Source organism: Aegilops tauschii, chromosome 3 (genome assembly GCF_002575655.3).
Source record: "Aegilops tauschii subsp. strangulata cultivar AL8/78 chromosome 3, Aet v6.0, whole genome shotgun sequence".
Taxonomy (NCBI): domain Eukaryota; kingdom Viridiplantae; phylum Streptophyta; class Magnoliopsida; order Poales; family Poaceae; genus Aegilops; species Aegilops tauschii.
In genome coordinates, this window is record NC_053037.3 from 368463815 (window position 1) to 368488465 (window position 24651).

A 24651-nucleotide genomic window follows, 5' to 3' on the forward strand; every position below is an offset into this window, starting at 1 on the left:
GATGGCGGCTCTCTTCAAGTACGTCGATTCTGATGGTACCAAGGACCCCGCTTCAGATGATGAAAGGACAGAGAAGGGAAAGAAGAACGGCAATGGCAAGGGTCATCAGCATAACCCGGGGAACCAAGGAGGTGGCAAGCGCAAGGCTGATGGCAGCCTAGAGTTCGTGGCCAACGCCAGTTCACAGGGTAATAGCCAGAGATGCAAGGGGAGGCCCCCTCCCCGAGGCGGCGGGTCAGGCCCGACGCTGGAGCAACTGTTGAATGAGCCTTGTCCAAGGCATGGCTCTAGAGAGAAGCCAGCAACTCATCTATGGAAGGATTGTGCAATCATGAAGGCATTTAAGAATTCCAACGCCTTTAACGGCAACAATGGCCCGGGCGGCGGCTCAGGCGCCGGCGGCTTTCATGGCCCGGGCGGCGGCTCAAACTCTAATCCTCAGAACGGTCAAGGGGGCTTTAATCAACAGTCTGGCCAGAGTCATCAACAGCAGCAGGGGGGTTATCAGACCAATCCAAAGCAGCTTAGCGGTGGGCAGTATCATGTGTTTACCACCAGTCTGTGTAAGCGAGATCAGAAGCTTCATAAGAGGGCTGTGAATGCTGTTGAGCCGGCGGTCCCACGCTACCTGCGATGGTCTGAGCAGCCTATAGTGTGGAGTAGAGAGGATCACCCTCCCCGGGTGAATAATCCGGGTCACTTGGCCTTGGTGGTGGCTCCTCAGGTGGGAGGATATAAGTTCACTAAGGTGCTCATGGATGGAGGCAGCAGCATCAACATCCTCTATTATGAGACTTTCCGTCGTATGGGGTTGATTGATAAGAACCTCAGCCAATCAAACACTATTTTCCATGGTGTGGTACCTGGTAAGTCGGCTTATCCAGTCGGCAAGATCGAGTTGGAAGTGGCCTTTGGAGATGAGCACAACTACAGGGTGGAAAAATTGACCTTTGAGGTGGTCAAGATAAGAAGTCCGTACCATGCCATATTTGGGCGGCCGGCTTACGCCAAGTTCATGGCACGGCCGTGTTACGTGTACTTACAGCTCAAGATGCCGGGTCATAATGGGACCATTACGGTTCACGGCAGCCGAAAGGTGGCCTTGGAGTGTGAGGAAGGCGATGCAGCTTATGCAGAATCTGTTTGCGCAACGGAAGAGTTGAAGTTTTACAAGGACAATGTTGACCCAACAGATATGACCTCACTGAAAAAGCCGACTATGGAGCATGAGCCGGCAATGAAATTTAAGTCGGCTGATGAGACTAAACTTGTTGATTTCGTTCCAGGTGATTCATCTCAGCAGTTTAGCATCAGTGCCAATCTGGATCCAAAATAGGAAAGCGCGCTCATCGAGTTCATCCGTGAGAATAGGGACATTTTTGCATGGAAGCCTTCTGACATGCCAGGTGTACCTAGAGAACTCGCTGAGCACACTCTCAATGTTGATCCGAAATTTAAGCCGGTCAGGCAATTCCTTCGGCGGTTTAATGAAGAGAGGCGGAAAGCTATTGGAGAAGAGGTGGCCCGGCTCTTGGCGGCCGGGTTTATCGTTGAAGTCTTTCACCCAGAGTGGTTAGCTAACCCGGTGCTCGTGCTCAAGAAGAACGGCACCTGGCGGATGTGTGTGGACTACACGGACTTGAACAAAGCATGTCCGGCTGATCCTTTTGCCCTTCCGCGTATTGATCAAATCATTGATGCTACGGCGGGTTGTGAGCGTTTAAGTTTCTTGGATGCTTATTCTGGATATCATCAGATTAAGATGGCAGTTAAGGACCAGGAGAAGACGGCGGTTATCACTCCCTTTGGAGCCTTCTGCTATGTGTCTATGCCCTTTGGACTCAAGGCTGCGCAGGCGACTTATCAGCGCTGCGTGCAGAACTGTCTTCATAACCAGATTGGGCACAATGTTCATGCTTATGTGGACGATATTGTGGTTAAATCCAGGAAGGAGGAAACCTTGATAGAAGATCTAAGGGAAACCTTTGATAATCTCCGGGTCTACAAGATGATGCTTAACCCGGCCAAGTGTGTTTTTGGTGTTCCTGCAGGTAAGCTCTTGGGTTTCTTGGTTTCTAACAGGGGCATTGAAGCTAACCCGGAGAAGATCAAGGCCATCACCTCCCTGGCCAAGCCGGCGTGTATAAACGATGTCCAGCGCCTGGCGGGTCGTATCGCTGCTTTAAGCCGTTTTATAAGCCGTTTGGGGGAGAAGGCCATGCCATTATATCAGTTGATGAAGAAAACTGATGTCTTTGTCTGGAATGATGCAGCCAATACTGCTTTTGAGGATTTGAAGAGGCAGCTGGCCGAGCCCCCAGTCCTTGCTGCTCCGGTTGACAAGGAGCCCTTATTACTGTATGTGGCTGCTAACACACGAGCCATCAGTGTGGCCGTGGTGGTGGAGCGCAAGGAAGAGTGTAAGGAGCATCCGGTTCAGCGGCCGGTTTATTATGTCAGCGAAGTACTCATTGAGTCCAAGCAGCGGTACCCGCATTGGCAGAAGCTTGTTTATGGTGTGTTCATGGCAAGCCGGAAGCTTAAGCATTATTTCCAGGGTCACCCCATCACTGTGGTCAGTTCTGCCCCCCTTGGAGATATCATTCAAAACAGAGAGGCCACAGGGAGAGTGGCTAAGTGGGCTATAGAGCTCGGACCTCATGGCCTGAAGTATGTGCCACGCACTGCTGTTAAGTCTCAGGCTTTGGTGGATTTCATCTATGATTTGACAGAGCTACAAGTGCCCGAACAAAAGCCGGATAACACATATTGGACTATTCACTTTGATGGGTCCAGACAGTTGGAGGGCTCGGGAGCTGGAGTCGTATTGGCTTCCCCTAAGGGTGACAAATTCCATTATGTGCTACAATTGATGTTTCCGTGTACCAACAATGCAGCGGAGTACGAGGCCTTGCTTCACGGTCTTCGGATGGCTAAGGAGATGAGCTTGAGCCGGGTAAGGTGCTTCGGCGACTCAGACTTGGTGGCTCAACAGTATCAGGAAAGTGGGACTCCAAGGATCCTCTCATGGCGGCTTATCGCCGCGAAGTTGATGCCATTGCTGGGCACTTTCAGGGTTACCAAGTAGAGCACATCGATCGCAGGAAGAACGAGGCGGCTGATGCTTTAAGCCGGCTGGGCTCTCAGCGAAAGCTGGTGCCGCCTAATACTTTCTTGGATGTCTTGCATAACCCTTCTGTTAGGTTGCCTACAGAGGAAGACTTGGCTGTCCCTGACCCGGAGGCACAATTGGTGGAGGCTCTCCACATCATCCCGGACTGGACAGTGCCTTATCTGGCTTACATGACCCGGGGAGAGTTGCCTGAGGATGAAAATTTGGCCAGACAAATAACCCGGCGGTCTAAGTCAATGGTGGTTATCAATGGTGAGCTGCATCGCCGCAGTGTTACGGGAGCGTTCCAGTGTTGTGTCTCCCTGGGGAAGGTCAAGAGATCTTGCGTGAGATCCACGAAGGGGATTGTGGTCATCATGCCGGCTCAAAGTCCCTTGTGGCCAAGGCTTTTCGTCATGGTTTTTATTGGCTGACGGCTCATGCTGATGCGGAGGACTTGGTCAGTAAATGTGATGGTTGCCAAAGGTTCTCGCGACGGGCTCATGTGCCGGCTCAAGAGCTGAGGATGATCCCAATTACTTGGCCCTTTGCGGTCTGGGGGCTTGATATGGTTGGGCCTTTTAAAAGGTCCAAGGATAAGAAGACTCACCTCTTGGTGGCAGTTGACAAGTTTACCAAGTGGGTTGAAGCAGAGCCAGTTAGCAAGTGTGATGCAGCCACGGCAGTTCAGTTTATGAAAAGGGTGATCTTTCGCTTTGGCTTTCCACACAGCATTATAACTGACAATGGTACCAATTTATCTAAAGGCGCCATGGAGGAGTTTTGTCAACGAGAGCATATTAGACTTGATGTTTCATCAGTGGCTCACCCTCAATCCAATGGTCAAGCTGAGAGGGCTAATCAGGAGATTCTGAAAGGCATCAAACCCCGGCTTCTGGTTCCTTTACAACGGACGCCGGGCTGTTGAGTGGAGGAGTTACCCTCCGTGCTGTGGAGCATCAACACTACTCCTAACAGGTCTACAGGTTTCACGCCCTTCTTCATGGTTTATGGAGCGGAAGCAGTCCTCCCCAGTGACATCCGTCATGACTCGCCTCGAGTGGCGGCTTATGTTGAGGTGGATAATGAACATGCGCGCAAGATGCTCTTGACTTGTTGGACGAACAACGTGACGTGGCGGCAGCTCGCTCAGCGATTTACCAACAGGACCTGCGCCGTTATCATAGTCGCCGGGTTAAATCCCGGGTCTTTCAGGAAGGCGATCTGGTGCTCCGGCTCATCCAAGATCAAACAGATGCACACAAGCTATCCCCGCCTTGGGAAGGGCCCTTTGTGGTCAGCAAGAATTTGCACAACGGGTCATATTACCTCATTGACATTCGGGAGCACAAAGATTCACGTAAGTCGGAGGAAGATACCCGTCGGCCGTGGAACATAGCTCAGCTTCGGCCTTATTACACTTGAGCCACCGGCTCTCATAATGTACATATTTCCCTCAGCCATGTATATATTATGATAAGCAATAAACCAGGACCTCTGTCCTTTTTTCTCCTCCAAAGATAAAACGTGTTGTTTTCATTATAAGATCATATGATAATTTGAAGGAGGGTCCGGCTTATGATCGTATTCGAATCTAGCGATACACAATAAAGTCACTTGGGGGCTTCCTATTCAAACATAGGTCGTATTCGAACCAAAGAGAACATAGCTGTCGATACCCATTTGATTGGCAAAGTGCCGAGCTCATTGGGGAGTTTTCTTTGATCATATTTGAATCATATGTTTAACCCCTTTGGGAACCGACGTGGATCGTATCCGAATCAGCGTCGTTAAACAATTCGTAAGTCATTTGGGGGCTTCCTGTTCAAACATGGGTCGTATTCGAACCAAAGAGAACATAGCTGTCGGTACCCTCTTGATTGGCATCGCCACACCCACTGGGGGCTATATGATCGTATTCGAATCTTAGCATAACCCCTTGGGGACGGGTCTCTGGTCGTATTCGAACCGGAAGCCTCTAAGTTTTTCTGATTTATAGCGAGTTCTTCTGATTATTTCAAGTATGCCCGGCGGGTCTCACCTTGCTGGCTTAAACTTTGATCTACAGTACTAGTTGAATACAATCGGCGTTCTTAACACTGGTAACCCGGAGTTGAGGTACCAACCTTATTACCCGGGTTACATAAACCGGTAGTGTGCTTGCAGGCCGGTAAGTGTGTTATTACGAGTATGTCAAAGACATGATTGAGGACCAGTCTTTTTTGATTTATCTTCCGGGTTATATGTTTAAAACTACGATTCTCGGTGCGGTAAGCCGCTTAGAGACTTGTGCTTGTCTTTCTATGCAGGATATTTAAAGGCAACTGTTTGAGACTAAGGAAAATGAATGACTCGGGGAAATATAAAGGAGACAACTTCAATGGATTTCAGCATTCAACGCGTGCATGATGGCACAGCAAAGTTAAAGTGTTGGTCCTACTCTATTACAAGACTCATTGAGTCCAAAAGGGTGGAGCATTGTTTGGTAAGCCGCTTGCAGAGTTATGATGCTTGCTGAGTTGAAGTCTCCGGCTCATCCCTCTCCTCTCCTCCGGTTGTTCCCAAGACCTGGAAGGTTGACGACTTCCAGTCAATGCCGCTCAGAGCTTCAAATTGAGCTTCCTCGTCAATTAACCCGGCCGGGTCAACTTCTGGGGCAAATGTGTGCTTCCGAGTCGGTGGGATTAAGTTGATGGCTTCGTAGCGCGGAGTGGGGATCCTCTGATTTTCTGCATCATAACCCGGCTGATACTTGGTCAGATCCATGTCATTTCCAATGAGGGTGGCCACTGGACGCACGATCTTCACGCAGGCGGCAAAGTCCTTTTGGTCGAAGGGCGTGCCGTCTTCCTTCAAGCTGGGATAGCCGAGGGCAATATCCGCCGGGTCTAGCTCTGGAAGGAACGCCTTGGCCCGGCTCAGAGCGGCTATGGCTCCGGCTCTTGCAGAAGCTCGCCGCAACTCTTGGACCCGCTGAGGAAGGACGGCAAGCCGGCGAAGAACTTCCGCCAGGTGAGTCGACACCTCATTGGATAGGGCCACCACGGCCAAGGCGCGCTGAGACCCAGTGTAGAGTTTCTCCACCAGGGTGTACACGGCCTTCAACTTGGTGACCACGCTTTGGTTGAGGTTGGCGCTTCTGGGGCCTGTGTAACAGAATAAGATAAGCCGCTGACAAGGATGAGTTATGAGATATAAAGATTATAAACTTGATGAAAGCCGGTGAAATGACTTACCGAAGATTGCGGCAACCATCTGGGACACTTGGCGTTTTAAGCCGGAGAGTTCAGCGGTCTTCTCTGTTAGAGCCTTCTCTGCCTGTTCAGCCCGGTTCACCAGAGTGGCCTTTTCTTCGGCCCAAGCCTTCCGTTCAGCATCAAACTCCGTCTTCAGCTTTTCTTGCGCAGCAATACTGGACACAAATTTGGCGTTTGCTTTCCGGGTCTCAGTTTCTTGCGTCTTCAGACGGGTCTTGAGATCGGAGATGTCAGCTTCAAACTTCTTGCAAGCAGCCTGCACAATTTCCGGGTTATAGGATGAATAGTTAGTATGCAATTTTCAAAGTCCCAAGCACTTTCCAAGCAAAGACACTTGGCACTTGGGGGCTAATGCATATCGAACGTTTCTATCTACAAATTGCCGGTTCAAGTGAGTAAGCCGGAACTTAAGTCTACAACATATTCTATCATAAGTCGTAGACTTGGGGGCTAGAGCATGGTAAGAATAACAAGATAACTATACAGTAAGCAATTAGAAAGAAAAGTGGTACCTCAGACTTCTGTTGAATCTGGTTCACCATGCCGATCTCTGCATCCCGGCTCTTGTGCACTTGGCTGACGAAGCCGGAGACAATCTCTCCGATGTTCAGGTTGGCGTAGTCGGTGAGGTCTAGATTAACCCGGCGGGGCTGTAGCAACTCCCCCTTGGCGGAGCACTTGGCCAGCGCAGTAGGTCTCCCCGGCTCAACAAATTCCGTCCAGGTGATTACCACGTCCGGATCATCTGCTGGTTGAGCCGAGCTGGAGGCCTCCGGGTTAGCAGAAGCTTCTGCAGTTGCCTTGTCGGTTGGAGCGGTGGCTTCGGGAGCGGAGGCAGCTGGCAGTTCTTGACCTGCTACCTCCGGCTCAGGCAAATCCGGCTCTTCGACCGGCTTGGTCTTCTTCGCCCTCTTGGTGAGCTTGGCCTGGGCACTGAAAAGACAGAAAGATTAAGCACAAAAATGTAAGTAAAGACAAGTACAACATGAGATGATCATCATTACCCGGGCACGGTCTTGAAAGCCGGCAGGCTTGACTGCATAGAGTCGCTAGAAGAGGGGGAAGTTTCCTGATAATTTGAGTCAGAAGAAGTGAGCGGTTGACGTATAACACCCGCCAAAGGATGAAGAGGGTACAAGTTGGAGATAACCTCAGTTCGGCGTTTCCTCGATGCGTCAGGTAACCGGGAGGAGAGGTCAGCGTCTTTGGTGGTCCGGGTGTGACGCCGGCTCTCATGAACCTGTCGCTTCAAAATAAATTGAGGATCTTGATAAGCTAAAGGATGTGAAAAGCTTACTTTTCGGGTTACCCTTCGGATTTTCAGCCTTGGCAAAGGCTCCGAGTCGGAGGAAAGTATCATTACCTCTTCAACCACCGGGTTACTTGCTCCGGTGTTGTCCTATTGATGAACAAGTATTGATAAGGTGGACAGAAATAAAACAACAAATACAACAAGAACTTACAGGCTCAGGGGTTACCTCTGACTCGGAGCTGTCGCTTAGTTGCATCAGCTCTGAAGCAGTAGGCCTACTTCCCTTCTTATGGGGAGCGGTTCTCTTGGCGGCTTTCTTCGCCTTCCTGGCCTTCTTGGCCGCCTCATGGTCATATTTGACCTTCCAGAATTTATCATCAGCCTGAAAAATACAATGATGATGTCTTAAAGATTCAGATGAAAGTTATCTACAGAAGAAGATAAGATGTTCAGATCAGCGGCTTACTGCTGGGGCTGGATTGGTCTTGCATAAGGGGGCTAACCCGGTCCTCCCGCAGTCTGCCAAGCTCTCGTTCAAGAGAGCCTTGGTCATGTCCTCGGCAACGTCTTCAGGGAGGTCGCTGCGGTTGTGTCGCAGGGGGTCATCTTTCCGGCCTGTGTACTCACACATTAAGCCGGGGCGGCGGCTCAAGGGGATCACCCGCCATGAGATCCAGACCCGGACCAAATCAATTCCATTGAGACCATTGCCCAGGAGAGCCTTGATCTTGTTAATAGTGGGGAGGAGAGGTTGGCGCTCCGCTTGAGTCAGCTTGTCGGACAGTGGGTGTGTTGGTTCCACACGCGAGGGGCGAAAGCCGGGCAGCGGACTCTCATCAGCCGGCGACGTGTCTTGGCAATAGAACCACGTCTGGTTCCAGTCTTTGGGGTGGCTTGGCGGCTCTGCGTAAGGGAAAAGGCAGTCCCTCCGCCGCTGAATGGAGATGCCATCAAGTTCCAAACTTGGCCCATTGGCGCACTCATTCTGACGGTTCAGGTAGAAGAGCTCTCTAAAGAGCAGCAGGCTGGGCTCCTCTCCAAGGTAGACCTCGCAGAACACTTGGAAGTTGCAGATATTGGACACTGAGTTGGGTCCTATGTCTTGAGGCCGCAGGTCGAAGAAATTCAGCACGTCTCTGAAGAACTTTGAGCCGGGCGGTGCGAAGCCCCGGCTCATGTGATCCGCAAAAATCACTACCTCCCCGTCCTTTGGCTGTGGTCTCTCCTCTGACGGGTCAGGGGCACGGTAGGACATGACGTCCTTCTTGAGCAGGTAACCCGACTTCATAAAGTCCGTTAAGGTCTCGTCGGTGACGTTGGACCGCATCCAGTTGCAAGTGATGGGTGCTTTGGGAGCTTTGGGAGGCATGGTGAACGTTGGAAGCCTATCATACAGGGAAAAATGTCCGGTTTAATAATGAGCTGGAGGAAACTTACAAGTCAAGGTTTAAGGTGGCGGCTTATGGAGGGGCCTGATGATATATATCTAAGTACATCGGGTTATCTAAGCAATTCGTCTACAGCCTTATTCTAAGTAAGCCGGATATTTTTATGGCGTGTGGTTTCTTTTGAGCCGGAAGATCCTACGGCGCGTGGTTTCTTTAAACCGGAAATGTAAATCACCATGGCTCAATGAGTGCAGTTTTTTACTAAGTGTGGTGGAAACAAGTTTCACACATTGCGGTAAATAATTTGGATCAAGTGGTCGGCTGAAAAAGAAAATTTCTAGACCTAAAAACAGACGCGAGGGAAGTTCTTGAACTCGAACGGGGCCTTTATGCAGTCAAAAGAGGTCTACTTGCAATTGAAATGAGTGCCAAACAGCCGCCGCGTTGATTCTATGCTATATTAAGATCAAGAAGAGGCAGTAAAAATGAAAACTACCGAAGAACTCGTGGGCGACGGCGAAGAACACGGAAGAACAACAGGAGCTGGCGCAGATCTGTCCTACGGGGAGGAAGGAACTTACGGATGCAGGGATTTCGCCGCGGTTCTCTGGACGGTTCAGGGTGATGCAGCGGCCAAGGACGACGACGACGCGAAGCTCTATTGCAACGGCGGCGGCGACGGAGTTCGAGCAGCACAGGGCAGTGAGAGGAAGGAGACGACTGGAGAGGGAGAATGAGAAAGACCCGAGGGTCGGGCTATTTATAAGGCCAGTCTCATAAGTGGGCGCGAGAAACGAGGAGGTTACGGCGCGGTTATCTCGCTCGAGAGGCGCCTCGATTTTCGGGATGGCAGTAAAGATAAGATCCGTTGCGGATCTGGCGGAGTAAAAAAATGGACTTAATGGAAGATGACGTCACGGCGGATCACCCGGAGTCCAGAGGATGACGTCACGCCGGGTTATGGCCTTCACACAATTGTAAGCCGGAGGTTTTCTGTCGAAAGAATTGAAGATTCACATGAGCCGGCTCAAATCAATCTGGGGCCTAATGTTGAGGATATAGACCTTAGAGTCACCCGCCAGAAGGGGCCGGGTTACTCATAATGGTCATCGTCAGAAGCCCGGCGACAAGCTTGAAGACGGTGGGCCAAAGATGGGCTTAGAGACCCAGATATGGCTTAAGGCCCGTAGTTACAATCATCATTATGGTAGAACTTGTAGTATAAGGCAGGAATAGTTGAGAGTCCGAGCCGGGCACTCTTATGAGCCGGCCGGGACTCTGAGAGCTGCTGGGCGTCAACCTCTCTATATAAAGGGGCGACCCGGCAGCGGTTTAAGGACGAGAAGATCTCATCGAGAGCCAGGCATAGCAGTTAAGCTCCCTGGTCATCGAAACCCTAATCAATACCACCTCAACTGGACGTAGGCTTTTACCTTCACCGTAAGGGGCCGAACCAGTATAAACCCACGTGTTCCTTGTCCCGTTAACCCCTTCAAGCTTCCTAGCGGCGATGGCTCCACGACTAAGTCCTAGTTTGAGGACATCTGCCGTGACAATTCCACGACACCGGCCGAAGAGCCGATCTTGGCTGAATCGGAGCTCAGAACGGCTGCTGCCGATACTTCCGTTCCTTAGCCGTCGCCTGAACCAGCTCATGACACTCCAACTTCCACCACTGATCGATCTGTCGAACAAACTATGGAAGGCTCTGAAAACCCAGAGATCCCCAGCTCGGCCATGATGGATGACCCAGAGGTCGAAATCACCCGGACGGACTTTGTTGAACTGGGGAGACCTACCGCGCTGGCCAAATGTTCTGCCAAAGAAGAACTTCTGGAATGCCGCAAAGCCAAACTGAACGTTACTAATTATGCTTATCTGAGTATTGGAGACATCGTCACTGGCTATCTGAATCAAGTGCACAACAACAGTGACTTGGAAATTGACATGGTGAAGCAGATTCACCAAAAATCTGAGGTATAATTCTCATTGCTTATTCCTTAGTTATCTTAACTCTACCAGCCCCCAAGTCTACTGCTTATAATCAAATATGTTGTAGACTTAACACCAGCTTAGTAATTACTGCAAGAAAACCGGCTTATCCGGTAGCGCCCAAGGTCCGGCTTAGATGGCAGATTTGATCCAGCCCTCACCATGTTTTAACCAAGTATTTGAACAGCAATATGCATTAGCCCCCAAAAGCCAAGTGTCTTTGCTTGCAAAGTGCTTGGGACTTACTTTCATAAACCGCCACTGTAAATAGAGCTCTTCAGCATACATTAGCCCCCAAGTGCCAAGTGTCTTTGCTTGCAAAATGCTTGGGACTTAATATTGCATTATGATCACCCTAACTGTGACCCGGAATTTATACAGGCCGCCATTAATCAATTTGAGTCGGAGATCTCTGAACTGAAGACTCGATTGAAAACTCAAGAGAATGAGACCCAAAAGGCAAATTCCAAGTTTGAATTCAGTGTATCTGCTTAAGAGAAACTGAAAAAGAAGTTTGAAGCAGAAAGAAAGGCCTGGGCTGATGAAAAGGCCGCTTTGCTCAGCCAGGCTGAACAAGCGGAGGCTACTCTTGCAGAAACAACCGCCGAATTATCCGGCTTAAAACGCCATGTATCTCAGATGTTCTCAGCAATATTTGGTAAGTTAATCTGCAAAGTGTTAGCTATTTTAAATCTTTTTCAACAAGTATCTCAATTGTCATTAGCTCACCTGACTTTGCAATGCATGCCCCAGGAGTTCCAATCTCAACCAGAGCATGCTGACAAAGCTGAAGGCCGTTTATACCTTGGTGGAACAACTCTACACCGGGTCACAACGTGCCTTAGCCGTCGTGGCTCTGTCAAATGAAGTTCCCACTCATCTGGCGGACGTGCTAAGGCGGCTTCCCGTGCTACCTCAACGATTCCAAGAACTGAGACGAGCTTCTGCAAGAGCCGGAGCCATAGCCACATTAAGCCGGGCCAAGGCGTGGCTACCGGAGCTAGACCCGCCGACATCGCCCTTGGGTATCCCAGCTTGAAGGAGGACGACACTTCATTTGATCAAAAGGACTTCGTCGCTTGCGTGAAGGACATACGCCCTGTGGCCACTCTGATTGGCAACGATACAGATCTCACTAAGTATCAACCGGGTTATGATGCCGAGAATCAGAGAATTCCAACCCCGCGTTATGAAGCAATCAGCTTGATCCCTCCAACTCGTAAGCATACCTTCGCCCCTGAAGTTGACCCCACCGGGTTAATTGATGATGAAGCTGAATTTGAAGCCTTGAGTGGCATTGACTGGAAATCATCAACGTTCCAGGACAGGGAAACAGCCGGAGGAGCGGAAAGGGATGAACCGGAAGCTTCAGCCCAACAACACCTTTGATCCCTCAGGCGGCTCATGGTTATGTCTTGATAAAAAACAATGCCTCACTTTTTGGACTCGGGGAGTCATGTAATAGAGTAGGAAAATACTTAATTTTGTCGTGCCATTGCGCATTTGTGTGGCGCTCAACACTTCTTAAGCCGCCATCTTATATTCACCCGTATGATACTGATCCTCTACTTTCCTTGCTTTAATTGTCCTGCATATAGAACAAATCACAAGTACCTTGGCGGCTTACCGCTTGGAGGGTCATATATTTTACATATAACCCAGAGTATGTAACAATCATAAAAAACGGTTCTCAATCATATCTTTGAAACATAATCATAACAGCATACCTGTGATCCTTCGATTATGCTGCCGGTTTATGCGATCCGAACAATGAGGTTGAGAACCCAACTCCAGTTTACCAGCACATATGATATTTATTATGTGCTATCAATGTTATTGATCAAGGTTAAGCCGGTGGAATAAAAACCACCCGTGAACACTTCAGATATGATTAAAAAGAACTTCAAGTAAAATCCAAAAAATTGTTTGCAGGAAGAAACTTCAAAAAACCTTAAGGCCTCTGGTCCGAATACGACCAGAAAACCGTCCCAAAGGGGTTAAGCTAAGATTCGAATACGATCATATAGCCCCCAGTGGCTTTGGCGTTGCCGATCAAGAGGGTACCGACAGCTATGTTCTCTTTGGTTCGAATACGACCTATGTTTGAACAGGAAGCCCCCAAATGACCTTGAGAGTTGTTTAACGACGCTGATTCAAATACGATCCACGTCGGTTCTCAAAAGGGGGTTGAGCTATGGTTCAAATATGACCAAGGAAACTCCCCAATGAGCTCGGCAGTGTGCCGATCAAGAGGGTATCGACAGCTATGTTCTCTTTGGTTCGAATACGACCTATGTTTGAATAGGAAGCCCCCTAGTGATCAAAAATTTTAACGGCTAGATTCGAATACGATCGTAAGCCGGATCAGCCCCCAAGTGACCATGTGAGATCATAACGGAAATAACAATGACACCTGTTACCTTTGAGGGGAAAAGGACAGAGGTCCTGCTTTATTATTTGTCATAATATATACATTGTCACGGAAGTATGTACATTATGAGAGCTAGTGGCTCAAGTGTAATAAGGCTGAAGCTGAACTATATTCCACGGCTGGCGGGTCTCCTCCTCCGACTTACGTGAATCTTTGTGCTCTCGAACATCGATGAGGTAGTATGACCCGTTGTGCAAGTTCTTGCTGACCACAAAGGGCCCTTCCCAAGGTGGGGATAACTTGTGTGCATCTGTTTGATCCTGGATGAGCCGGAGCACCAAGTCACCTTCCTGAAAGGTTCTGGACTTAACCCGACGGCTGTGATAGCGGCGCAGGTCATGTTGGTAAATCGCCAAGCGAGCTGCTGCTACATCACGCTATTCATCCAACAAGTCAAGAGCATCCTGACGTGCTTGTTCATTGTTCGTCTCAACATAAGCCGCCACACGAGGCGAGTCATGACGGATGTCGCTAGGGAGAACCGCCTCGGCTCCGTAAACCATGAAGAAAGGCGTATAACCCGTAGACCTATTAGGAGTAGTATTGATACTCCATATCACAGAGGGTAACTCCTCCACCCAACAACCCGGCGTCCGCTGCAAAGGGACCAAAAGCCGGGGCTTGATGCCCTTCAAGATTTCGTGATTGGCTCTCTCAGCTTGACCATTGGATTGGGGGTGAGCCACTGATGAAACATCAAGTCGAATATGCTCTTGTTGACAAAATTCTTCCATGGCGCCTTTAGATAGATTGGTACCATTGTCAGTTATAATGCTGTGTGGAAAGCCAAAGCGAAATATCACCTTTTTCATGAACTGAACCGCCGTAGCCGCATCACACTTACTAACTGGCTCTGCCTCAACCCACTTTGTGAACTTGTCAACCGCCACCAAGAGGTGGGTCTTCTTATCCTTGGACCTTTTGAAAGGTCCAACCATATCAAGCCCCTAGACTGCAAACGGCCAAGTGATTGGAATCATCCTCAACGCTTGAGCCGGCATGTGAGCACGGCTTGAGAACTTCTGACAACCGTCACATTTATTGACTAAGTACTCTGCATCAGCATGAGCCGTCAGCCAATAAAAACCGTGACGAAAAGCTTTGGCCACAAGGGATTTTGAGCCGGCATGATGGCCACAATCCCCCTCGTGAATCTCTCGTAAAATTTCTTGCCCTTCCTCAGGGGAAACACAACGCTGAAAAGCCCCAGTGACACTGCGACGATGCAACTCGCCATTGGCAATTATCATTGACTTAGACCGCCGGGTTATTTGTCTGGCCAAAATTTCATCCTCAGGCAATTCTCCCCGGGTCATGTAAGCCAAGTATGGCACTGTCCAATCAGGGATAACGTGAAGAGCCGCCACCAACTGTGCTTCAGGGTCTGGAACAGCCAAGTCTTCCTCTGTAGGTAACTTGATAGAAGGGTTATGCAGAATATCCAAGAAAGTATTAGGTGGCACCGGCTTTCGCTGAGAGCCCAGCCGGCTTAAGGCATCAGCCGCCTCGTTCTTTCTGCGGTCAATGTGCTCTACTTGGTAACCCTGAAAATGTCCGGCAATGGCATCAACTTCACGGCGATAAGCCGCCATGAGGGGGTCCTTGGAATCCCACTTGCCGGATACTTGTTGGGCCACCAAATCTGAGTCGCCAAAGCACCTCACCCGGCTTAAGCTCATCTCCTTAGCCATCCAAAGACCATGGAGCAAGGCCTCATACTCAGCTGCATTGTTAGTACAGGGAAACATCAACCGTAGTACATAACAAAATTTGTCACCTCGAGGGGAAGCTAACACGACTCCAGCCCCCGAGCCCTCCAATTGCCTGGATCCGTCGAAGTGAATAGTCCAGTATGTTCAATGGCCCAGTTAGCGACTCTTCCTGTGGCTTCTCTGATTTGGATGATATCTCCTAAAGGAGCGGAACTAACCACAGTGATAGGGTGGCCCTAGAAATATTGCTTAAGCTTCCGGCTTGCCATGAATACCCCATAAATAAGCTTCTGCCAATGTGGATACCGTTACTGGGACTCAATAAGTACTTCGCTGACGTAGTAAACCAGCCGCTGAAGCGGATGTTCCTTACCCGCCTCCTTGCGCTCCACCACAATGGCCACACTGACGGCTCATGTGTTAGCAGCTACGTACAATAATAAGGGCTCCTTATCAACAGGAGCAGCAAGAACTGGCGGTTCAGCTAACTGTCTTTTCAAATCCTCAAAAGCGGTGTTGGCAGCATCACTCCAGACAAAGTCATCTGTTTTCTTCATCATCTGATACATCGGTATGGCCTTTTCTCCCAACCGGCTTATAAATCGACTTAAAGCAGCGATCCGACCTGCCAGACGCTGGACGTCATTTATACACGCCGGCTTAGCCAGAGAGGTGATTGCCTTGATCTTCTTCGGGTTAGCTTCAATGCCTCTATGAGAAACCAGAAAACCCAAGAGCTTGCCTGCAGGAACAGCGAAGAAACACTTGGCCGGGTTAAGCATCATATTGTAGACCCGGAGATTACCAAAGGTCTCCCTCAGATCGTCTATCAAGGTCTCCTTCTCTCTGGATTTTACCACAATATAATCCACATAGGCATGAACGTTGCGCCCAATCTGATTATGAAGACAATTCTGTACGCACCGCTGGTAAGTCGCCTGGGCGCTCTTGAGCCCAAACGACATAGACACATAACAGAAGGCTCCAAAAGGGGTAATGAACGCCGTCTTCTCTTGGTCCTTAACTGCCATTTTGATCTGATGGTATCCAGAGTAAGCGTCCAAAAAACTTAAACGCTCACAACCCGTTGTAGCATCAATAATTTGATCAATACGGGGGAGAGCAAAAGGATCAGCCGGACAAGCCTTGTTTAAATCCGTATAATCCACACACATACGCCAGGTGTCGTTCTTCTTGAGCACGAGCACCGGGTTAGCTAGCCATTCTGGATGAAAGACTTCAATGATGAACCCGGCCGCCAAGAGCCGGGCCACCTCCTCACCAATGGCTTTCCGCCTCTCCTCATTAAACCACCGGAGAAATTGCTTGATTGGCTTAAATTTCGGATCAATATTAAGAGTGTGCTCAGCGAGTTCTCTCGGTACACCCGGCATGTCAGAAGGTTCCCATGCAAAGATGTCCCGGTTCTCACGGATGAACTCGATGAGCGCGCTTTCCTATTTAGGATCCAGATTGGCACTGATGCTGAACTGCTTAGATGAGTCACCTGGCAAAAAGTCAATAAGCTTAGTCTCATCGGCCGACTTAAATTTCATTACCGGCTCATGCTCCGTGGTCGGCTTTTTCAAAGACGTCATATCTGCCGGGTCAACGTTATCCTTGTAAAACTTTAATTCCTCTGTCGCACAAACAGATTCAGCGTAAGCAGTGTCACCTTCCTCGCACTCCAAGGCTATCTTTCGGCTGCCATGAACCGTAGTGATTCCATTGTGACCCGGCATCTTGAGCTGCAAATATACATAACACGGCTGTGCCATGAACTTGGCGTTAGCCGGCCGCCCAAATAAAGCATGGTACGGGCTTCTTATTTTGACCACCTCAAAAGTCAGTTTTTCCGCCCTGTAATTGTACTCATCTCCAAAGGCTACTTCCAGCTCGATCTTACCAATTGGATACGCCGACTTACCGGGCACCATACCATGGAAAACAGTATTGGACTGGTTGAGGTTTTTATCAGTTAATCCCATACGACGGAAGGTCTCATAATAGAGGATGTTGATGCTACTGCCTCCGTCCATGAGTACCTTAGTGAATTTATACCCACCAACTTGAGGAGCCACCACCAAGGCCAGGTGACCTGGATTATCAACCCGGGGAGGGTGATCTTCCCTACTCCACACAATCGGCTGTTCAGACCATCGCAAGTAACGTGGAACTGCCGGCTCGACAACGTTCACAGCCTCTTATGAAGCTTCTGGTCTCGCTTGCACAAACTGGTAGTAAACACATGATACTGTCCACTGTTGAGCTGCTTTGGATGGGTCTGGTATCCCCCCTGCTGCTGCTGATTACCCTGGCCAGATTGCTGGTTAAAACCACCTTGATTACCTTGAGAATTCTTAAAATTGGAATTTGAACCGCCGCCCGGGCCATGAAAGCCGCCGCCACTTGAGCCGCCGCCCTGCCCATTGTTACCATTGAACATGTTGGAATTCTTGAAAGCTTTCATGATCGCGCAGTCTTTCCATAGATGAGTGGTCGGCTTCTCCCTAGAGCCATGCCTTGGGCAAGGCTCATTTAACAACTGCTCAAGCGTCGGGCCTGACCCGCCAGACCGGGGAGGCTGTCTCCCCTTACGTCGGAGATTGTTACCCTGCGCGTTGGTGTTGGCCACAAACTCCATACCATCATCAGCCTTACGTTTATTACCTCCCTGATTCGCCGGGTTATGCTGAGGGCCCTTGCCGTTGCCATTCTTCTTTCCCTTCCCTATCTTTTCCTCATCAGACACGGGATCCTTGGTACTATCAGAGTTGGCGTACTTGACCAGAGTCGCCATCAGCGTACCCATATCGTTGCAATCGCGCTTGAGCCGCCCAAGCTTCATCTTCAGGGGCGCAAAACAACAATTTTGCTCCAACATTTAAACCGCAGAGCCGGCATCCATCTTAACAGACGAATGTATTATTTCCTTGACCCGGCGTACCCAATGGGTCGTAGACTCGCCTTCTTGCTGCTTGCAGTTAGTCAAATCCACAATTGACATAGATTGCCTACATGTATCTTTGAAGTTTTGGATGAACCGGGCTTTCAGCTCTGCCCATGACCCGATGGAATTAGGTGGCAGTCCCTTTAACCAAGTGCGGGCAGTCCCATCCAACATCATGGTGAAGTATTTGGCCATTGCCGCTTCGCTGACCTCCAGCAATTCCATAGCCATCTCGTAGCTTTCAATCCATGCTCCGGGCTGTAAATCAGCCGTGTAATTAGGTACCTTCCTAGGTCCTTTGAAATCTTTGGGCAGACGTTCGTTACGGGGAGCCGGCACCAGACAAGGGACACCTCCGGTCCTCCTAGCTATGCCTGCCTCGATAGAAGCCATCGGATAAACCGGGAGGGGTTGGTAAGCTGTCAGTTGAGCCGCCTGCTCCGCCTCTTGACGTGCTCTGTCTTGGTCTACCGCGTTAAAGGCTCCGTTATGCGCCGGGCCGTGGCCAGCAGGCAAGTCACGGCGCCGGACGTTGCTTGAGCCGGTCGCTGAAACCATGTGTCTGCTATAACTTGGGCTCCGGTTTGGACGAGGGGTTGAATGAGTCCTGTCCCGGCTATATGAATATGCCTCCTATTGTGCCAGAGCCGTCTGAAGGAGTTCTCTGACCCTGCGGGTTTCGACCGCCGTTGGAGAGTCACCCTCGACTGGGAGAGCCGCCAGTCGCGCCGCTGGAGCGATCATGTTTTCCAACGGATTAGAATAATGACCCGGTGGTATCGGTACGTATTGAGGTGGGCAGTATTCACACGGGGAGGCCCCATCACTTGCGGCTGAACCGGCGTTCCAGCCCCGGGTGCCGTGATTTATGGCGGGTTACTGGGCCCTGCACCGGGCGTGTTGAAGAGGTTTCGAGGATCATAAACCAGAGGGAGCCGAGGTTGAGCCTTCTGATGCCTCCTTCTCATGACCCCATTGGATGCGTTCTGATCCATCGTGAGCCGGAAAGACTACGCCTGAATCAGTTGAGTCTGGGCGTCCAGGGCCGCCCGTTTTGCAGCCATCCTGATTCCCTCCGCTGCCAGATCTTCCTTGGCTCGTGCTATATCCAGCTTTAATTGTGCCACCTCCGCATCATGTTGAGCTTGATCCGCTGGGACGACCGTGGCGGTTAGCAGGGCAGTCATCTTATCTGTGAGATCCATCAGCACCTGAGCTGGCGAGTGCACAGGGCCTCCTGCCCCAGCGGTGGAGTTTTGAACAGGTTGCGTGCCGGCCATGAAGATTCCAACCCGGCTCGGCGGCTCAAAAGGGTCTGGAATACTGTCGCCATCGGAACAATCCCCGAGCCTGCCGTCCCAAAGTTGATACAACGAGTCTGTCTCACCTGTGGATGATTCATCATCAGAGCAGATAGTCGTCTCATCACTAGATCTAGATCCTTCTGAGAGTCCTCCGTGGATGCATCCCACGAAAGCACGCTTCAAGGCGGGCAGAGTCCGGGCGGGTCTCGCACGCTGAGCCGTCTCGATGAGGCCGGTGCAGATGTCCGGCTCAGGGCCCGGCTCACCGATCTTGCCAATGAAAACATGGATTCCGCCGAAGGGGACCCGGTACCCGTAGTCGATTGAGCCGGCGTCGGGGCCCCAGCCTGCGTCGTTGACATAGAGCTTGCCGCGACGACTCTTGGTCATCCGGCCCACAACGTATCCCTTGAGCCCTTCGAAGCTGCCCTTCAAGAACTCAAATCCACCGTGCGCTGGCCCCACGGTGGGCGCCAACTGTCGTGGAATAATCACGGCAGATGCCCTTCTGAAAGGACTTAGTTGTGGAGCCATCGCAACTAAGAAGCTTAAAGGGGTTAAAGCGGGACAAAGGACACGACGGTTATACTGGTTCGGCCCCTTACGGTGAAGGTAAAAGCCTACTCCAGTTGAGGTGGAATTACTAGGGTTTCGATGACCAAGGAGCGAATCCGCTATGCCTGGCTACCGATTTGATGTTATCTCCCTTAACCCGCCGGCGGGTCATCCCCTTATATACACGGGTTGACGCCCCACGGCCTACAGAGTCCCGGCCGGCTTATAAACAGTATCCGGCTCGGTAACTAGTTAATCTTGCCTTACAACACAAGTCACGCCATTACGGCGGTTTATCACTACGGGCCTTAAATCACCTACGGGCTTTAGGCCCTTTATTGAACCGCCATCTTCAAGCTTTGATATTGGGCTTCATATGATGAATTACCATAACGTAACCCGGCCCCTCTTGGGCGGGTTACGCCAGTAGTTATATCCCCAACAGTATCCGAGTGGGATAGCTGGTCGAGTGGATTGCACTGCAAGGTGATTTCAGTCGGTATCTTCTGTCGAACTTTGAATGTCCTTGACTCTAGGGCAGTGTCCTTGGGTAGGGCGTCTAGGCTAGGCCTATGACCCTACCCTAGGTACATGTCATTGTCATTAGCCCCCGAATTGATTGAGGTCCGAGTGAAGAAGGGTTGAAGTTGGTTCTGACTCGATTCCATGCTTCGGAGGCATTTCACTAGAGTCTGGAAATCATGCTGAAGCTTCAACATTGTTTCAGTCCCCTTGATCAATTCAGGTCGTTGGGTGGGAATATGTCGATAGTCTTCGAGTGTGTTATGGTACAAAATCTTCGGCGCGATTGGTTACTCTACGGTTCCCGGATCTCACGGGATTCGAAATTTTGGAGAAGCGCGCGGGACGGAGTGTGCCGCAGTAATCGACGTGAGTAGTCAGGGGTGCCTCAATCTCCGTGCCACCTTTTTCTCCATGTATCGGGTGAGCGACTGTTGCGGGATATGACAGGATTGCTTGAGCCCATGAGTCAGCCGCTCGGAAGCAGGCCCATAAAAGGCGTCGAGGCCGATGCGATGTACAGCACGCCTCATTCAATCTTCTTCTTCCTCTGCTCATCCACCACGCCCTCCTCTGCTCTCATCGCCCCCGCTCGGCCCGTGCGCACTCCGCCGCCATGGTGAAGGACAAGACAGTGGCCTTGGAGCGCGTGAAGAAGGCGACGGCGGCGGCGAAAGGCAACAAGACGACTCGGGGGACGCCGTCGTGGTCCGGTCTGCCGCCTGGCTGGATCTAGGGGGACTGGATCCGCTCCACCGTCGAGCGGGAAGACTTGGAGAAGCTCGCGGAGGACGGCCTAATTGCCGTTGGATCTTGGAGGTTGCCGGAGGGGGAGTCCAAGCCTCAGCCACTCGAGGGCGAGCGTGTCCTCCTCATCACCCACGTTGACCGAGGTCTTTCTCTTCCCCCACATCCATTCTTCAGGGGTTTTCTGAACTTTTTTGGTGCCCAAATTCACCATTTCCCCCCAAACACAATCACATACCTTGCTGCATATATCTCTTTGTGCGGAAACTTCTTGGGTTGTCAACCACAGTGGGGCCTGTTTAAGCACATATTCACTTGTCGATCTCAGTCGGTGAAGAAGGCAAATCCGACTGATGAAAAGACGCATGTGATCCAGATGTGCGGGGGTTTAGGAATCCAAACTAGGGGTAGGAGCACTTTTCCTTCCATAACCCTTCCCGAGTTAGTCCGAGGATGGCAGTCGACCTGGTTCTACTGCAAAGACGTCCTGACTCCTAGTCAGTCGACCAGTCTCCCCCCTTTCACTATGGAGCGACTCCGCCAACCTTCTTCACTGACTATGACCCCAGAGGAGAAAGGCGAGGATTCACTTTTAGTCGACCAGGTTGTCAAATTAGTCCAGGAGGGTGTGACTGGCATGAACCTACTGGAGGTGTTCCTCAGTCGACGCATCCAGCCTCTCCAAGCCCGTGACCACCCGATGTGGATGTATTCGGGCACTGACGACACCGCTCGGGTCCACCCAGAGGAGGTCGCCGAGGAGATGGTGGCCCGGTGGCTGCGAAGCATAACCGGGAACAAGGATAACCCCAGGGGGTCTAGGAGGGTTCTGCCATTTGATGCTGAGCATGAGCCGGAAGAGGTTAGGCTCAAAATACCGAGTGTTTTCTCTCATTGATTTGCAATTTCTCTTGAATCCGACTGATTTTTGTCGTCTCGTGTCTTGTAGATTTACACCAATATGTACTCGATGCCAAATGGGGAACAACTTCAGGAGGGAGAGGAGAACGAGGGCGGAAGCGCCGACTGGCAATCTGAAGACGAAAGTGATGAAGACAACGAAGATTCCAGTAGTAGTGAGGAGGTCGACTCGCCGCCTCGCTCTGAGTGGTGTTCGTCGCATGATCCAGCAGGTGGTCGTGGCAAAGCAGCCCCGCAGGTTCCGAAGTGCACTCGAACGTCTACTCCTGAGCCGTCGGAGAAGGCCGCGAAGCAGCCCAAGGTTGCGCCATCGAAGCCCCGGAAGGCCCTGCCCAAGATCAAGGTGGATGTTCCCGTTGCTTCTGCGTAAGTCTTTCTCCTTCCAGTTTTTCTTTTGCTTGGGAACTTCAATGTTATTGTCGACTCATTCGTTTGCTTGACCGAGTGGATTTTGGAGCTTTTCATTGCTGCTACTTCTGGGACGTCCATGGATATTGACAAGGAGCAAGATGACGAGGAAACTACGGATGCGGCCACTTCTCGAGCAGGTACGTCTCCACAGTCATGCTTTCACTTTGCCAATTGTTCTGTCGGTTGACTAAATGTTTTACGGTCGAGTGTTTGTAGCGCCGCCAAATGTTATTGAACTTCCAGACGATGATGACCACGAAGAAGTGCCCTAAAGGAACACAGGGAGAAGAGGCATGACTCTGAGCAAGAAGGTGCCTGCTAGCAAGGTGTCTCACTCGACATCAGCATTAGACCCAGCCGTTCAGCAACTTGGTGATCTAGTTCGGACTTCTGTTTCTTTTGCTGACCCTGTGTCGACTGTCCATCCTTCGGCGTCACTGTTCAGCCCTCTGTTCCGACTGTGCAACTTCAAGCTTTAGTTCCTCCAGCTACCTCGTCTGTTCCACCAACTCCTCTTTTTACCACTCATCATGTCCCAGAGGACCAAGTAGGCGCTGCCAAGGAAGCCATGATCCAAGCAAGCCTAATGATGGACCGAATGAAAGTGGTGTACGAGACCAGCAAGGCCGCCTATGATGCCAGCTCTGCCCCCCAAGCCAATGTCCAAGTAAGTGGGATTGTAAGTTCATTTCCGAGTCGGCTTTCAGCTTGATCTTTGCTCTGTTAGGATATGCTACTTGAAAACTGCTGCTTTATTATTCGTAAGATGTCCGTGGATGAGCGTTTTGGAACCTTTAATGTGCATCTATCATGAGTGTGCACCTTGCATCCGCTCACCCACTGGGTGTTTTAACTTTTGCCCGGCGGATCTGTGACCACCGGTGAGGAGGGAGAGAGAGGCTTAGATCTGGAGAGAGGGTGATAGTGTGAGAAGCAAGGGCGCAGCCCTTAGCAAGGAAACTCTGAAGCTCCAGCCTATATATCTTTTTTATACTACTAGTACTAGAGGTGGAGTAGTGGTAGAGTAGTTTATATTTTCTCTGCAAACAGTACCAGTTAGTCGTGCTTCAAAACTGAACGGCACGCCATTAAAAAAATAAAGTCGAGAAATAATGCGGCACCTCGGGCCAACGCGGCTAGATCGCATTTTGCACGAGAAATTACACACCATGTTTCGTTGACATGTGGTCCCGTTCCAATATGTCAGTGAGACGATGGCGAGTCCTTTTGTACAATTTCCGAAAGGACGTGTAGGCCGGGGCGCCTCTTCATGTACCATGGCAAACTGGCAACCGTCCACCGACTCTTCGCCTTTCCCTCTCGATTTGGAACTGCTGTCGCACGCTCTTCCTCCCTCCTCCATTTGCCTTCACCCTTCCTTCTGCCATTGTTTGATCGTCTTCTCCATGGAGGGAACAAGCCGGAAACGACCCCATTATTCTTGCCCCAATCTGAAAGATGATGTGGTGGGGAAACTCATTGATCGGTGCGACGCCATCACCTCGGCTAGCATGGCAGGTTCGTTGAAGCCCATTCTTGACTCAACTAATAACATCATTACAAGGAACCCAAGGGTCCAGGAGCGGTTTGATGTCCCTTATCTTTGCTATAAGCCTGTTCGCATGGGCGCGGACGATGGAGGCCTCGCCTTGTGCAAGTTGATGCCGCTTGATAATGATATGTATGATGTCAAGATGCCATCGCTTAAGGGTAAGTCCTGGGCTGGCGCAAACGGAGATTGGGTTGTTTATATTGGGTACAATTGCGAGTGGGAACTTGTGAATGTGTACACTCGTCAGCGGATTCCACTTCCAAAAATCTCCGAGTGCCCTGAGGTTGAGCACACAGATGATCTACGTACGTTCAAATACGATCATGGTGACTGTCGTCTACTGAAGATAGCAATTTGTCGAGTTCCCAACCTCTCTTGGAATTACAAGAACTATCAAGTTGTTGCTATCTTCGACAGGCTTGTTGCCGTCCTTCGTGGTTCGACTAGATGGATATTGCTCAAAAATCAGTTTCTATACACGGATGTGTACTGTGATGCAATTGAATACGAGGATCTTGCGTTTGCTGTCACCACTCGTGGAACTG